Raw genomic sequence first — 16,332 nt, 5'->3', positions numbered from 1 at the left:
TTGTGTATTGTGTAGAAATATGCACAATTAAGTGTACCATGAAAGGTTTCATGCCAGAACACTGGTTATGCAACATCTTGCTTTAGTCATAAAGGCAGTGGCCAAAATTAAAAATACTGTATGAACATGTCAGCAGTCACCTTATCACTTTGAGCTGATTGATGCAGATGGATAACACTAGTGCTCTTACAGTGGTTCTGTGTAATGTACAATGTACGAGTGCATGGTACTTTTTTTATTTGTTGTTGTTTCTTTCAGCAGGAATGGCATAAAAAGCCACTGAACCTATGTTCCTCAAATCATATTTCCCAGTGAAAATGGTACAGATGTCCTGTTATTTGGAAAACTTCCATAAGAAAATACTCTTGATTTGAAAATCATAATGGAATCAGCAATTGCAACTGTGGTTCGCAGGGACACACACACAAACATATTACAATGTACTTGGGGGTGACATTGCTCCCAATTGTGGTCGCACTTGCTACTTGGCTGTCATGTGAATTCCTGTAAGTCGCTGTACACTCCTAAACCTGGCACAAGCAAGGAAAATTAGTATTTATTCACACAGTAGCATGGCATGGATAGGGTCGAACAGGAGGCATCGGAGGCACTCAGCAATCCAGCAGAAGCTCTGCAGCATACAATTGTATACACACGTGTATGCATGTGTATGCATACATACAGTTGTATGTCCAGTAGACCTGTGTGTGTGTGTGTGTGTGTGTGTGTGTGTGTGTGTGTGTGTGTGTGTGTGTGTGTGTGTGTGTGTGTGTTTGTGTGTGTGTGTGCATGTGTGCGCATACATGTATGTGTATGAGCTACAGTCCTCCAGCAGTTCTCATTGGATAGTGGCCTGCAAAAGAAACCTTCTCCCCTGAACACATTACTCTCGCCCCACATTATGCCAAACGTTTTTTCGCTGTGCTCTAATGCCTGCCCGTTTCTCCCACTCTGTCCTGCAATTCCTCAGATGACTGTCAGAAGCATCTACAGATATCTCGCTCTCTCTCTTCCCTACATTATGCTGTGACATTTTACCACGACTTCCCCTCCTCTTTCTGTCATCCTGTCTCTCATCTAACAATTATTCATAAACCATACACAGAAACCTCTCTCTTTTTCTTGAGGGCCGGAACAAGACCAAGGATTTCTTTGTGAGTGTGTGTTGTTGTTGTTAGGTGATATGCTAACTACAGAATCTTCCTTTTTTTTTAATTCTTCTTTCTTTCTGACGAATTTTGAGAACAAAATATCTCAACAATAACATGACCAGTTAACATGAAATTTTCAGTCAACATATCTCATATCAATATCTAATGACATTAAACTTTTCATGACAATAAAATACTGTATACACCATATATTTAGCGTATCTGGGCTACCCATCGTTTTTGCGAGTGGCTAAATTCACGATTGTAGAGTACTGTACCTAATGGAGAAATGTATACAGGTGCGTCACATTCATATCGAGATCGGAGTCATCATTTTTTGTGTGTCTTTAATTAGGTGATACGCCATCAGCGTATCACCTCTTGTGATTGTCAAAATCTTTATTATTTTTTATATATTCTTATTTCTTTCTTCCAAATTTTGTTAGTTCCACTTCTATCAGTTTTCATTATTCAATGATCATGAAAATTTCCATGATCAATGACATTCATATGAGGTTTCAGTTAGAGACTTTTCATGAGAATCAGTCATGCAAGACGTCACGTAGGCGCCATTTTGTGTTTTTCACATTGAGTCACCTACTTGACCATATCTTCCTAACTAAATGTTATTTCTGAAATTCCTGTGGTAGACATAAACTTCAAGTCCATATCTACTACCATGTACATTCCTGACCGCGTGCGCATCACGACGCACGCATATGCGTGCGTCAAAAATTCAAAATGCTCAAAATTCAACTTTGATCAAACGAGAGTACATTTCAGAAGATTTGGAGCATTTCAAAAATTTCCGCGCGTGCGCATTCGTGCGAGCGTTTTATGCGCGCGCAGCACGTACGGATGTTAGAAATTCTGTTTCTTTGAGTGATTTTAATTCCTGATTCATTAAGGATCAATATCCATTGATTTTTAGTAATTTTTGATGCGCGTTAAAGTTAGAAATCCGCGCACGCGACTATGGGCAAATACATGCAAAAATAATGATATTGTTTATTGAGCTCTAGCTCCTCAGAATGCACGGTGACCCCCATTTTTTATTACATGTATAGAAAGCTTATGAGTTGTAGATGTGATTTGATGTAGTCATTTGCTCGTCCGGATGTCATGACATCATAACGTCATCCTAATTCAAAAAATTGGATTTGAAAAAATCACAAAACGTTTTTTTTAACTTTAAATGTTAATATATCAGTAATTACAGTCAATTTTCTTCGAATTTTGAATATGTTTTAGCTTAATTATTGTACTACCGATGATATATTCAATACTTTTCATTTCGATAATAGTATCATGGTCAAAACTTTGATTGGAGATTTTTTGTCAAACTTCTTCTTGTTTACGAGTTATGTCTATGGGAACTGAATTTTTTCAAAATCCGGAATTGACATGGTCATGTTCTCGGAGCTGTAGCTCATTTATCTTTGATCGATTTTCTCTGAAATTTCAGTAAGTTATAGGTGAGACATTACGCTTTTACGTTCCTTCCATTTATTTTTTTATCAGAAGCCCGGATCATGCTGACATTTTCGATTGAAAATCAGAATTTGGATTGGATTTTGAGGGATTTTGAGTTCTATGTACAAAGTCTATGGGAACCTTTTTAGCTCTATTCGCTAAGGTGTTAACCTCGTAATCTAAGGCTCGTGGGTTCGATTCTCGATTGCGGCATTTCCTTTTTCTTTTTCTTTTTTTGCTTTTGCCTTGATACTTTGTACATGTATAAAAGACATATAGAAATGCTTATATTTTACATGATTCACCATCGTTTCTTCTTTTTTTAAACTTTGTCATGAAAAAATATGAATAAAATAAAGAATAAAAATGACATAAAATAAAATAAAATTCAATAAAAGTCAATTTCCGCACGCGCAGCACTTACGGACAGTAGAAATTCCGTTTCTTTGAGTGATTTTGATTCTTGATACATCAAGGATCAATATCCATTGATTTTTAGTCATTTTTGACAAATAACAAGGTCGTGCGGCCGCGTGAAAGTTAGAAATCCGCGCGCCCGTCTATGGGCAAATACATGCAAAAATAATGATATTGTTTATTGAGCCCGTTTCTAGCTAGATCGGTAAGGCGTTTATCTCACAAACAGAAGCTCCATGGTTCAACACGAGGGGGCATTTTCTTTTTTTTTCTTCCTTTTTCTTGCTTTTGCCTTTATAAATTGTTCAAAAGACGTTTAGGAAATGCTTATACCTTAAAGGACAAGTTCACCTTCATAAACATAAGGATTGAGAGAATGTAGCAATATTAGTAGAACACATCGTTGAAAGTTTGAGGGAAATCGGACAATCCGTTCAAAAGTTATGAATTTTTGAAGTTTTTGTGCAGTAACCGCTGGATGAGAAGACTACTGCAGTGTGTGAATAACTTAGATGTCACATGCGTACAACAATATAAGGAAAATATAAAGAGAATTTCACAATATTTCATTTTTTGAAAAAAGTACGCATTCCCCCGACTCGTTACCGACAAATGTTATGGGTAATATTATTCCCCCTGCTCTTAGAAAGAGGCAAGTCATGTGCTCTTTTATTATGCGAAAAAAGTGAAAATATGTTGAATTTTCTTTACATTTTCTTTATACTGTTGTACGCATATGACTCACAGGCTGTAGTAGTCTCCTCATCCAGCGGTTCCAACACAAAAATTTTAAAAATTCATAACTTTTGCATCGATTGTCCAATTTTCCTCAAACTTTCACTGATGTGTTCTACTAATATTGTTGCATTCTCTCAATCCTTATGTTTATGAAGGTGAACTTGTCCTTTAAGCCCGCCGCACACTACACGATTTTGCCCCGATTCACCGGTCTTAAGACCTTAAGACTAGAAGTGTGACTTCACAGTCTTGCCATTTTCTAGTCGTACGACTGGGTCTTAGCGCCAGTCATAGAGATTTGACATGTTGAATTTCTACCGACTTCTACTAATGTTGCTGCTTTCACTCAATCCACATTTGTTGTTGGGTTTCGGTTTCCTTTAAATTCTTTCATTTAATTGGTCTCAAATAAGCCTACAATATTGTGTATTTTTCCTCTTTTTTTTCCTTTCTTACCTGAATAATTATCCCCTACTGACCAAATAAAAAGACATACATCTTGTATACTGGTAGACAATGTCAAACTTAGAATAATCCTTTTCCTGCTTTAAATGTTTCTCCTTTCAATATTATTTCTTTTCTGAATTACTGTAAAACATGATATATTCACGGCATGAATTTTTCGCGAATTGGAGCCGACGGCCTTTTTTGCGGCATGAAATTTTCGCGAACTGCCACTGGCATTCAATGCATGTAGACAAGAACTTTCGCGTGCATTTTAATTGCGCGAATCTTGGCGCTCACGAAATTCGCGAAATTAAATGCATGCAAAATTCCTCGTTTTACAGTACCCCACACTGCTCGATTTAAAAAAAGGAGGTGTTACAGCCATTTCGTTAATATCAAAGTTCATTACACTGAAGGTTGCTCAATCCAAAAATGAAAGAAAAAAAGTTTCGCTTTTCCAAAGTTTGCTATTCCAAAAATGCAGATAAGTATTGATATATCAGAGGTTAGTTGATACGAATACGATAATTTCTTTTCAGATACAAACCCCCTTTTTTCATTTTCAGATTAATGAACCTTCGGAACAATGCCACAAATGTTTGGATTGACAAAACCTATAACATTTTCGGAGAAACAAACATCACTGGGCATAGGGATTTTGCAAATTTCAGTTTGGGAATAACAAACCATCAGAATAACAAACCTTCTTCTTTTTTTCCCTTCAGAATGACGAAAACTGTGCAAAAAAGTGAATGATGTCAAGCTAAGAAATAAACCTTATTTCTTGCATTAAATATTTCCCCTCCCATCTTCTATACTTCTCCTGAGGTATACTCACTGCCCGATAAAAGTATAAACGATGTCAAACATGAATTAATCTATTTCTTGCTTTTCCTGCCCATCTATTCATCTTTTCTGAACTATCCTCCACTGCCCAATAAATAGAAAAAATGTTACTGTCATTACTCTGAAAGTTTGCTATTCTGAAGGTTTGTTAGTAGAAAAATAAATAAATAAATAAAAAGGCTTTGCTCTTTTGAAGATTCGTTAATCTATGAAATTTCATTTTTGAAGGTTCGTTCATTCGAAAATGAAAGAAGATTCAGTATTCTGTAAGTTCATTTTATTTTAGCTGAAAAAGAAATAAGTTCCATACTACATAATTCATACATGATAGAAAGATATTATTCAGAGGGGTGAAGGTTCAGGTGTAAGTTTCTTCAGTTTGTCTCCCTCTGCAAATTAAATTTGTGAAGATCGCAAACACCGTTCTGCTGATCTGTATTAAATTAACAAACATGTCGGAAAAAAGGAACCAGTGGGACTCGAACCTGTCATCTACTGCTTTCCGGGCAGCGACACTACATGTACCACCAGGCTGTCCTTGGTTGCCAGCAGTGACATGATGAACATGGAACAAATACCCAAGCACCGAAATTCCGACATTGTTATGTTAAGTAGTCCAAGGCGGACAAGGCATAGGATAAATGAAAGAAAGATATTATTCAGAGGGGTGAAGGTTCAGGTGTGAGTTACTTCAGTTTGTCTCCCTCTGCAAATTAAATTTGTTAAGATTGCAACTGCTGATCTGTAAATTAACCCCTCTGAATAATATCTTTCTTTCATTTATCCTATGCCTTGTCCGCCCTGGAACAATGTCGGAATTTCGGAGCTTAGGTATTTGTTCCATGTTCATCGTGTCACTGCCGGCAATCAGGGACAGCCTTGTGGTAGTGTCGCTGCCTGGAAAGCGGTAGATGACAGGTTCGAGTCCCACTGGTTCCTTTTTTCCGACATGTTTGTTAATTTACAGATCAGCAGTTGCGATCTTAACAAATTTAATTTGCAGAGGGAGACAAACTGAAGAAACTCACACCTGTACATTATTCATTTTCAGATTAACGAACATTCAGAATAATGCCACAAATTGGATTGACAAGCCCTAATACATTTTCAGATTAACAAATTAGTTTAGTTCTGGATAACAAGCCATCGGAATTACGAGCATTATTCTTCTTTTGGAATAATGAACACCATGCAGAGAAATGAAGGACGTGAAACTAGGAATTTAACTTATTTTCTTGCCTCAAAGATTTTTTATACATTTTCCATACATTCCACTGTTAAGACTTAAAATGGGGCTTTCAGTTCACACTGCTTGCCTTTAGGATTGGACTACACGGACATTGGGTACTGACTATTACTGCTGTATATTATATCAAGCGAGTGCATGCCTATGCTGTGCTTCATATTACTACACACTGCTGCGCTGGGTGGCTGCAGGGCATACTGTAGGCACAGTGTATGACGTGCTGGCATGCTCGTAGCAAAACACCCATTACATGTTTGTTATACTGTGTATGTGTAGAAAACATATAAGTTATCAGTACTACCCAGGGACGCTTGACTGTTTTGTAGGGCCTATGCCATGACTGCGCAGTAGTGCATAAATGTAAACAAGATACGTGTAGTTATATTTATTGTGTACTTTAACAAAATGTATGCAAGTCACATGGTATCAATCTGGCCAATCACGAATCTTGCTTTTAATCACAATATTTACTATTCCAGTATATTGCATAATAGAACATGCACTATTTGTATTTGTAATTTTGTACACACTGCATAAATACACAACTGTACCTACAGCAATCAAAAGACTGAAAGGCCAAGTTTTGCTTAATTTTTCTTCATAGCATAATTCAATATAATCAAACATTTCTCCCTGAGAGACATCTCAAACGCCAATGATTGGTTTAATTGTACATCTGTTGACTTCATACTGCCACATACATAGTCACACATGCATATCTGGAGTATAGTGCTGATGTGATGCCACATACACCACAGCCTTATCTCCCCCCACCCCTCTTGCTGTCCTTGAATCTGCCTTCTACCAGGGAGGTCCCACCTCCCTGCTTTTACTCACTCTTCCCTCCTCATCTCCCAATAGACATGTTAAATCATGCCTCTCATCTGACAGGGTGCTGGTTCACTTCCTTTTCCTCCTATTAATATACCCCCTCTTATACAGTGTACCTCTCTCTGTGTCTCTTTTCTCTATGTATCTGTACTGTACATTGTATGTTCAAGGCACACTTCAGGCATCTACCAGTCAGAATACGAGGGTCATCCACACTTTTAAACATAAGAAATATTGCTGGTTTTGTTTTCAAACTTTTAAAAGTTGGCTTGGAGGTTTCCAAGATGGATGCATGCTCATTATTGTTCTACATGTAAACCAGCGAATTCATACCCGAGTTTTTATGAACCAATCAAGAGGTGAATATCTAAGGTTTTTATCTACACCGTATGTGACATCTAAAACTTCTAGAGAATGATACAATTTGCATCTCTTGTTGCTTATTCTGCAAATATGTGATAAAGGTCCAGGGAAATCATTTCTTTTCACAGACATCATCCTAGATAATTTTCCTCACTGAATTTGATTTTCATACTAATTTCTTGCAATTCTGAATGAAGAACAAAATATTGAGAAAGAAAACTGCACTTGGGAATCAGGCACGGCGATACAGTGCAATTAACTCGGCCAAAGCTTATGACCTCGAAGCCTCATTTGTATAAAGTAAACAGCTTGTGTACGCAAAACCGCTGGGGTTATGTTGCACGGCAATCACAATATCTCGCCTCATACGCCATCAAATGATAAAATCTATACAGCAAACTAAAGGAGAAACTATTCTCTAACTGGCAATGTTAATTTGGATTTTATTGAGGATAAACCTGTGAAAATAACGTACACTGTAGGAAGTCAGACTCTAAAAAAGTGTTAATTTTTCACATTTTTCTTTTTTTGCCCCAAAATAAAACTTCAGTATGACTTGTGGCAGTATGTCCATACTATGTTCCAAATATCTTTTCTTTAATATTTGGCGCTAGCTTATGTCAGGAAAAAACTGAAACCACTGTCATTTCTGACCCATGTAAAATCCATAATGTAAACAGTACACAAGTCCGATGTATTGGTTTTCGTGCAGCATGAAACAGTTATAAGCACATTCAGGGTTCGTCTCTCGCCCACTCACACTACCCTGTGTGACATATATCCATACTAGACATATGTGTGAAGTTTCAAGGTATTTAGTGATGACCGTTACGAATTCAAAAGCTTTGGCCTCTTATCAGTGAGTTAATTGCACCATATCATCGGGCCTCGAATGCCCCTCTAAATTCTGCTAAAACTCAGCGAACCAGGCAAAGTACCATGCGACGTCATCTCAGGAATGAGCTCTATGATAAAAACATGTATCGATTTACGTTATCCTTTGTCTTTGAACCTTTGCCCATTACAATTTTTTTATTGACTTTTTTTTTTTGGGGGGGGGGGGGGGGAGAGAGAATATTTAGAAGGTTCAACAGAAGAGTAGCCTAAATAATTCAATTGTTACCAGCCAAAGAAAAATATCTGGATACTTTCTAGACCTAGTATAGTTTGGGGCCAGAGTCTGTGCTGATGATGCAGTTGGAGTCGAGAAGACAGGGAGATAGGGCCTAAGATGGTTCTATTTAAGGATCACAACTATGTGGTAAGAAGGCTTGACAACAGAAATCTACTACATTAGTGTAACTTGCTGGAATACTAAATCTGTCGAAATAGAACAATTAAATGATACTTGCAGTGTCTCCATTGAATAAGCATTGCTCATGTTGGAGTTTTTACAGTGTGACAACACTACAAGCAGACTGTGCCAGTATTTGGACTACATGTAGATGGTGCATGGTGTTAACCCGTCAGTCCCAGTGGTGCACTTTGCGTGCTTCAGACACAAGCCCTGCCAGAGATTCTGTTGTAGGCCCAGTGCTACTGCCTGGTTTAATTCACTATTGTTTGTGATGTCTCGAATCCCTCTGATAAATACTATAATCACACAGTCTATTTCTATTTGCTATAGACAGCGTGAAGAAAGTGTTTCTGATGAAATTTGTCAAAATACTTGTAGTCCACATTCTAGAGAAGTTCTAGATAATCTACAAGATCTACATTTTCAATTTTGTCCATTTAGCGGCACAGTGAAACTTAACAGTGCCAAAGGCTACTGCTGTCAGCCACACTGTCATGCCACTGATTCAATGTTTCTACTCGCTACAGAAAAATTACGCCGACTTGTCTCTGTTTAGGCGAAGGAAGTGTTTCTGATACAGTACTATTTGTTGCTAAACAGTAGTCTAATGTCTCTCTTATTGGCTAGCATCACTGCAGCAATCTGTGTTGCCACATGTCCCTCAAACTGCAATGAAATGCAGTAACTGGGGACTCTGTTGTAGGCCTCATCTAGTAACAGATAATGGTCCGAAAATCCTATGTCATATTGATTTATACACTGATGGTACAATTATGTATAATCTGTCTCTTTTCATTGGGCTCTTACATCATCTAACGTTGGTACAACTGTACCATACAGTGTATGCTCAAATCAACCACTGCGCTGTGCAAACACCAAATTGATTTACTGATTTTGCAGAGAATTTAAAGGACAAGTTCACCTTCATAGACATGTGGGTTGAGTGAATGCAGCAATATTAGTAGAACACATCAGTGAGAGTTTGAGCAAAATCGGACAATCCGTTCAAAAGTTATGAATTTTTGAAGTTTCTGCTCAGTCACGGCTGAATGAAAAGACTACTATAGCTTGTGATGTCACATGAGTACAACGATATAAAGAAAGAATAAAGAAAATTCAACATATTTCCATTTTTCTCGCATAACAAAAGAACACTCGACTTCTCTCTTTCAGAAGGCAGGGGGAATAATATTACCCTTAACATACGTCAGTAGCAAGTCGAAGAAATGTGCACTTTATTCAAAAAGTCAAGTTTTGTGAAATTCTCTTTTTATTTTCCTTATATACTAGTAGTTGTACGCATGTGACATCACACACTGTAGTAGTCTTCTCTTCCAGCAGTGACTGCGCAGATACTTGAAATATTCGTAACTTTAGAACGGATTGTCCAATTTTCCTCAAACTTTCACTGATGTGTTCCACTAATATTGCTGCATTCTCTCAATCCTTATGTATATGAAGGTGGACTTGTCCTTTAAAAGCTAACTCACAACTCTAATTTAGAGGTCAGGATATTACAATTTACAAATCACAGCAATAAAAACAATCTCCTCAACTGGTTCAAGAACAAACTAAGGATCATCACACATGCAGACACAGCTAGCCGCCCAGCTAGATCAAGCACATTCTTAGCACTGCACTTTATACAGTACGGGCTAGAGTGCACAGTGAGTGACCATGTGAGTGATTCATTAGTGAACGGGCCTTGCACTTGGGTCTAATACTGTAGCTTGAGATAACATGGACTTCTAAACTAGTTGTTACAATTTTTTTATATTGTCCATCACAATGCATCTCGAGATTGGCCTGACTCACCAGCCAAACTCAAGAAATGACTGTGCTCTGCTCAATCTACCAAACAAATCACCTGCTCTTGACTTCTCTCATAAAAATGCACTCTGAAACACTTAAAAATCATACAAATTGTATAATCTACCTAATTACAATAAGAAATGGAAAAAAATAATTCACATGAAAACTGATGCAAAATTAGTCAGCCAGTGGTGTTTGTCGTCATTTCAACATTTATTGTGAAAAAACACAGTTTTTAGGACTTTACTACACAGAGCTGTACAGCTAAGAATTCCTGACATGACATCACAATCATATCACGAGCCACGCCCACAAGTCTTTTTTTTCTGAAGCAGGGCTTTGCAAGCATGAAATCCTCACAAACTGGGTAGTATCTTTCATTTCCTGCTCAAACCTGAGATTTCCAAAGGAATATAAGGGTGGATTACATACATTTACAGTTATTTGAATGTTTATAAAGGCCTTCAGAGCATTATTTTCCTGGATCTTTAACTAGCTACAGGTGTATATACATTACCATGGAACCCACGTATATTTGCATGTTAGTTTCACAAGTACAATGTGTATAGAACACTAGAGATCACAGCATCAAATGAATGAAGCAGATATTGTATCTATCAAATATTCATGGCAACATTCACCTTCCTATCAACATTGGCACACTCTCATTGAAGGAAAAACAAAAATCTCCATCAAACAGCAAGTGCCAATATAAATATCTGCTTTAGGGTAAAACAGTTCAGTAATTAATGCATATAGTATACAGATGTGATCTATACAAGACAAGGATATACAGAATCACTCACTGCAAATTACCCACCTATTGTTCACAAATCCTGCCTGCTCGTACTGGAAGTTCTCTCACTGCAAGCTGGTAATGAGCTGAATGAGTCATTTTGCAGACGAGCAGTACAGTGTTCATACATGTACTGTACATGCCTGGAATACTGTGAAATGAGGAGACAAGAACACAATGATCAAGTATGAAATCAAGTTTGAATCTTGCAGTACTTACAACTGAAAATGGCTCAAAGACCAGGGCATGACATTATTAAAGGCGAATGAAATACAAATAAATATATTATATGGGTTAGGGTATGCAGCAGTACATGTATTGCAATTAGCAGAACATACATGTATTAGTACTGCCATTCTGAATGAGAGGACTACATGTACAACAGTTCATAACATCACCACAAGATACAAAAGGAAATATAAACATATTATGTTATGTTTAAGGGGAAATCCAGTCAAAAAATAAGTTAGTCTGATAAACAAGAGATCCGGGGTCTCGCGCTCAACTGAGTATCGCAAGTTCACCTTCCATGCATTCTTGCAGACTCTTACCTGAGAACATTGGAAACTTGTGGTGAGGGGTAGCTTTGAGAGCTAGGGGCATGGTGTCCATTTGCATGTTATATTCCATCACACACTGGTTAAAATACCTGCCAAGTAATCTGTACTTTACAGAATATTGGATTATGCAGTTTTTGTATATTGTATATTCCTTAATTTAGGAGGTTTGAACCCCCTGGGCCCCAAAGGAAAGCATGATGCCCATTCAAACACTTTGAGATCCTGAGGGGGAGGGGAGGGGGGCACCCCTGCCATGAACAAACTTGAAACAACACTCCTCAATATACTGACTCATAAAAAAAAATCACTTCTGGTTTTAGAGAAAATCTTTAAAGATTCCTTATTGGGGAGGGGGGGTGGTGAGTAGGTTGGGCACCCTGGGGGCCCCCAGGTGGGGCATGGTGCTTATTTGGTGGAATTGACATTCTATCCCCCTAGGGATGCTACCTGCCAAGTTTGGTGAAAATTCATTATTGGGTTATCAAGAAAAAATGAAAATGTACAATTTCGGCCCTAATTTCGGCCCCCCTGGGGCCCCTAAGGTGGGGCATGGTGCCCATTTGATGATTACGATATTCTTTTCCCCTAGGGATGCTTTGTACCTGCCAAGTTTGGTGAAAATTCATTATGGCATTTTCAAGAAAAAGATGCAAATGTACAATTTGGGCCGCATTAGAACCCCTTCCAAACCCCCTCTCCTGGGTCCCAAGGGGGGCACCCCTGATTCCCCCATGAGCAAACTTGAAACTACAGTCATCATTGTACTATTGTAAACTCATAGTGTTAACTTACATGTACATTGTAGCTCTATCATCACTGGTTCTAAAGAAGAAGATTTTTTAAGATTCCTTAATTTTGGGAGGTTTGGGCCCCTCTGGGGGTCACCCAGGTGCGGTATGGTGCCCACTTGAACAAATTGAGATCCTATCCCCCTAGGGATGCTACCAGCCAAGTTTGGTGAAAAATGGTCAAGGGGTGCTCAAGAAGAAGATGAAAATATAAAAAGTTTACACAAGACAGACGATGCATGCCGGACGAAGAGTGATCGCAATACATGTAGCTTAGAAGAGTAAAGTTCAACAGTAAAAATTTTACTGATATTAGATGAAAAATAAGGAAGTTATGACATTTTGAAATTTTGGTAATTTCTGCAAAAGAGTTCCTGTACAGTGGCTATGAATATGCAAATGAGTGAGTGACCATGTCATAACCTCACAATTTTCCATTGATCGTGTACAAAAAATGATGAAAATTCAATGTTTCTGTCATTGAAGTCTGAAACATGATGTTATTCCTTAGGGCCCCGTTTTATCAAAAGATAAAACTGATTTTGAATTTCCTTACCACACAGGCTGCCATAGACTTACAGTTGAAATCAACTATATAATCAATTTTAAGTCTTCATAAAACAGGGCCCTGGGTTGAATAACTTCAGAACAGTGATCAGCTGTATCAGGATTTGAGCTTCGGGTATAATTGCATTTGAAAGAAAAACTGGAAAGTTCAAAATTTTATAATGTATAGACATAGGCGCCGGAAGTGGGGGGGGGGGGGGGGGGCAGGGGGGGGCAAAATGCGTTTTTGCCCCCCCCCCCAAAAAAAAAAAAAAAATTAATAATAATAAATAAATAAATAGATAAAGATAAATAAAATAAAATAAATAAATATATATAGAATATATAAATACAATACAAATAGGGAAATTTATTAGCTAAGATTAGTAATTCTAACTCTCATAAATGTCTAGACATTCTTTTTTCGTTGCGTGTGAGCAAATTATCTCAACCGCATTCAACGTTAACCGTTGCAGATTTTAGAGGCTTTTGGCTATGGAAAATCCTGTAAATATCAAAATGTTAGCTTTAAGATTTAGAGGCGGGCACAACTGGCCCATGCCAACCCTCCTTTTGAAGCAAGTTTTTAAAAATTCTTCTTTAATTTCCAAAGCGAAAAAAAAATATAGCTACAAACGGCAGTTTGGGGACTGTAAAATGTCAAAATTTTCAAGCTCGCTCGCTTTGCTCGCTCGCATTTAATCGCTATGCCATTCTCCTAACGTTGCTGCCTGTAATTGCCAGCAGTTGAGCCCGATGTGCATCCCTCTTAATTTCCAAGCGAAATACATAGCTACAAACGGCAGTTTTTGGACTGTAGAATGTCAAAATTTTCAAGCTCACTCGCTTCGCTCGCTTGCATTGAATCGTTATGCCATTCTCCTAATGTTGCTGCTAGTAATTAGCCATGTTCAGACGTATTTCTAGTCGGAGTAAAAATTTATGGCATGGCAATTAAAATTCATATTAATGCATAGTCTTACCATGACCCTTGTGTCCACACGACGGTCGTGGGAAGAAACTCCGACCAATTTATGTGCGAGGGTCGGCGTAACTTCCAGAAGTGGTAGCGCCGCGCTCGTCGATCATGCAATTGTTTTTTACCAGTGGCATTTGTCTTCTCCATTCTTGTTAATGGAAATTTCTGCATGAACGCTAGCTTCTCCGTCGCGATCGACTAGGTTAGAATTGCACTACACGCGCACGTGTAGTCGCAAAATGTCAACATTGCAATTTGACCCAGGAAGTTTTACCTAGGTCTAAGACATGCAAGTTCATAGATACTCCGAGGGCTTGTCTGCACGGGCAATTTACTCCGACCGGCTAGTCGTGGTAGCGAGATACTCCTGAGAAAACTCAAGAGTATCTCGTTCGGAGGAAGAGGTCGTGTTAAGTTCCTCTGATCGGAGGAAGTTACCACGACCTTGTTCAGACGGGCACTACTCCGACCTATCCTCCGAAGTTACTCCGACCAAGCTTCCTCTGACCCTTCCTCCGAAGTTACTCCAACCAAAACTGCCTCCGTCTGAACACAGCTCATGCCAGCAGTTGCACCCGGTGCGCGACCGCCCCCCCTTAATTTCCAAAGCGAAAGATATAGCTACAAACGGCAGTTTTGGGGCTGTAAAATGTCAAAATTTTCAAGCTCACTCGCTCCGCTTGCTCGCATTTTATTGTTATGCAATTCTCCTGATGTTGCTGACAGTAATTTGTCGTTTCACACCGTCCTTCCATAATCCATGTAAGGAAAACTTCCAATGTTGCTCAATGACTGCGTTGTTGAATGTATCACAATCCGTAAGGCCAAGTAAAAAAAGAAAGTAGTTTCTCGTCCGGGTTTTTTGAGCAAGGCGATGAGGGAGGTCCTTACTATTTGATATCTTACTATTTTTTCGAGGATTGTCAAAATGAAAGTAATATGTGTTTATATATGTGAATACTGTGATATAAACCACTTATCATTTGAGTGATGCACAATCAATACCAAATCTGCGTATATTGCTGTGTATGCATGACAGTATACCAATTTAACTACACTGTGACTGTATTCATTCAGTCATATCAAGGGTATGGAAAAAAAAAACACGTTTTTTAAACACAAAATATACACATTTATCATATGCATCACTTGTTGAACCTATGAATCCAACCATTATCTCTGGAAATGCATAGCATTATTTTTGTCTGTCAACACAACACAATCTTACTGAGTTAGATCTTTTCTCATATGAAAACTTATTCGCTCAAGGATTTAAAATGCCGCAGACAGTACTGCCAATTGTCAACCCTGTGAAACAACCACCTGATTTCCTTTTTACTGAAAGACAGAATACGAACCAGTTGAATACTATTTTATTCACTATTTAAAGCCGTTCGCTGTGCACACGTGCGCTTGAGATCGGTTCTCTCCATCACTCCACGATTTTTTTTTCCAGCTCCAGAACGCATGCTATGCTGGCTGGCTGGTCTCCTCTACTACAGGGAAACCCCATTATAACGAGTTCGGTTATAACGAGGAACCGCTTATAACGAGGTGATCGCGTCGGTCCCGTTTTCCTTTGCGTGTAATGGCAGAACGAATTGGTTATAACGTGTTCGGTTATAACGAGATTCCGGTTACAACGAGGACAATTTCGGTAAATCATGATAAGGAAAAACATAAGCAATTTGATCGGATACACCGAGGTTCCATTTCTTGACCAAATTGCCGCTTTCAAACACGCGACAAATGAAACATTGGAAACCGAAATCTCGCTATCCACGTCTTTTCCCATTTTGTAGAGAACCGTTCCTTCCATGTTTTCTTCTTAATCACGCGATAAGACACAGGACCACCTTCCGATGTTCCTACTAATTATTAAACATAATCATTCGGTTTTCTTTTTCGCGAGAATCGCGTGTGTGATATGAGGTCAGACCACAGCGCAACGAGAAAAAAAAATAGATAACGCATTCAAAAACTTTTCATGTAGCGACAATAAAATTTGACCAAAAATGGACAATTGGAATGCGTGTGCAACT

The 16,332-nt window shown here is 38.4% G+C and overlaps 1 protein-coding gene across 2 annotated transcripts in view; it reads right to left on the bottom strand.

Annotated features, from left to right (window-relative positions):
- Positions 1 to 16,332, bottom strand: part of LOC139744119 (uncharacterized) — a 124,959-nt gene that overhangs the window by 76,635 nt on the left and 31,992 nt on the right. For both annotated transcript variants that reach the window (XM_071654574.1, XM_071654575.1), the window contains exon 2: positions 11,442 to 11,568. The gene's annotated coding sequence lies outside the window, so the exon portion shown is untranslated. The remainder of the gene's footprint in view (positions 1 to 11,441; positions 11,569 to 16,332) is intronic.

This window comes from Diadema antillarum, unplaced genomic scaffold (assembly GCF_040938485.1).
Source record: "Diadema antillarum isolate AM-2024a unplaced genomic scaffold, OU_Dant_1.0 seq00001137_RagTag, whole genome shotgun sequence".
Classification (NCBI taxonomy): Eukaryota; Metazoa; Echinodermata; class Echinoidea; order Diadematoida; family Diadematidae; genus Diadema; species Diadema antillarum.
The sequence above is the reverse complement of the archived record's forward strand: the minus strand, read 5'-3'. Positions and strand labels throughout refer to the sequence as shown.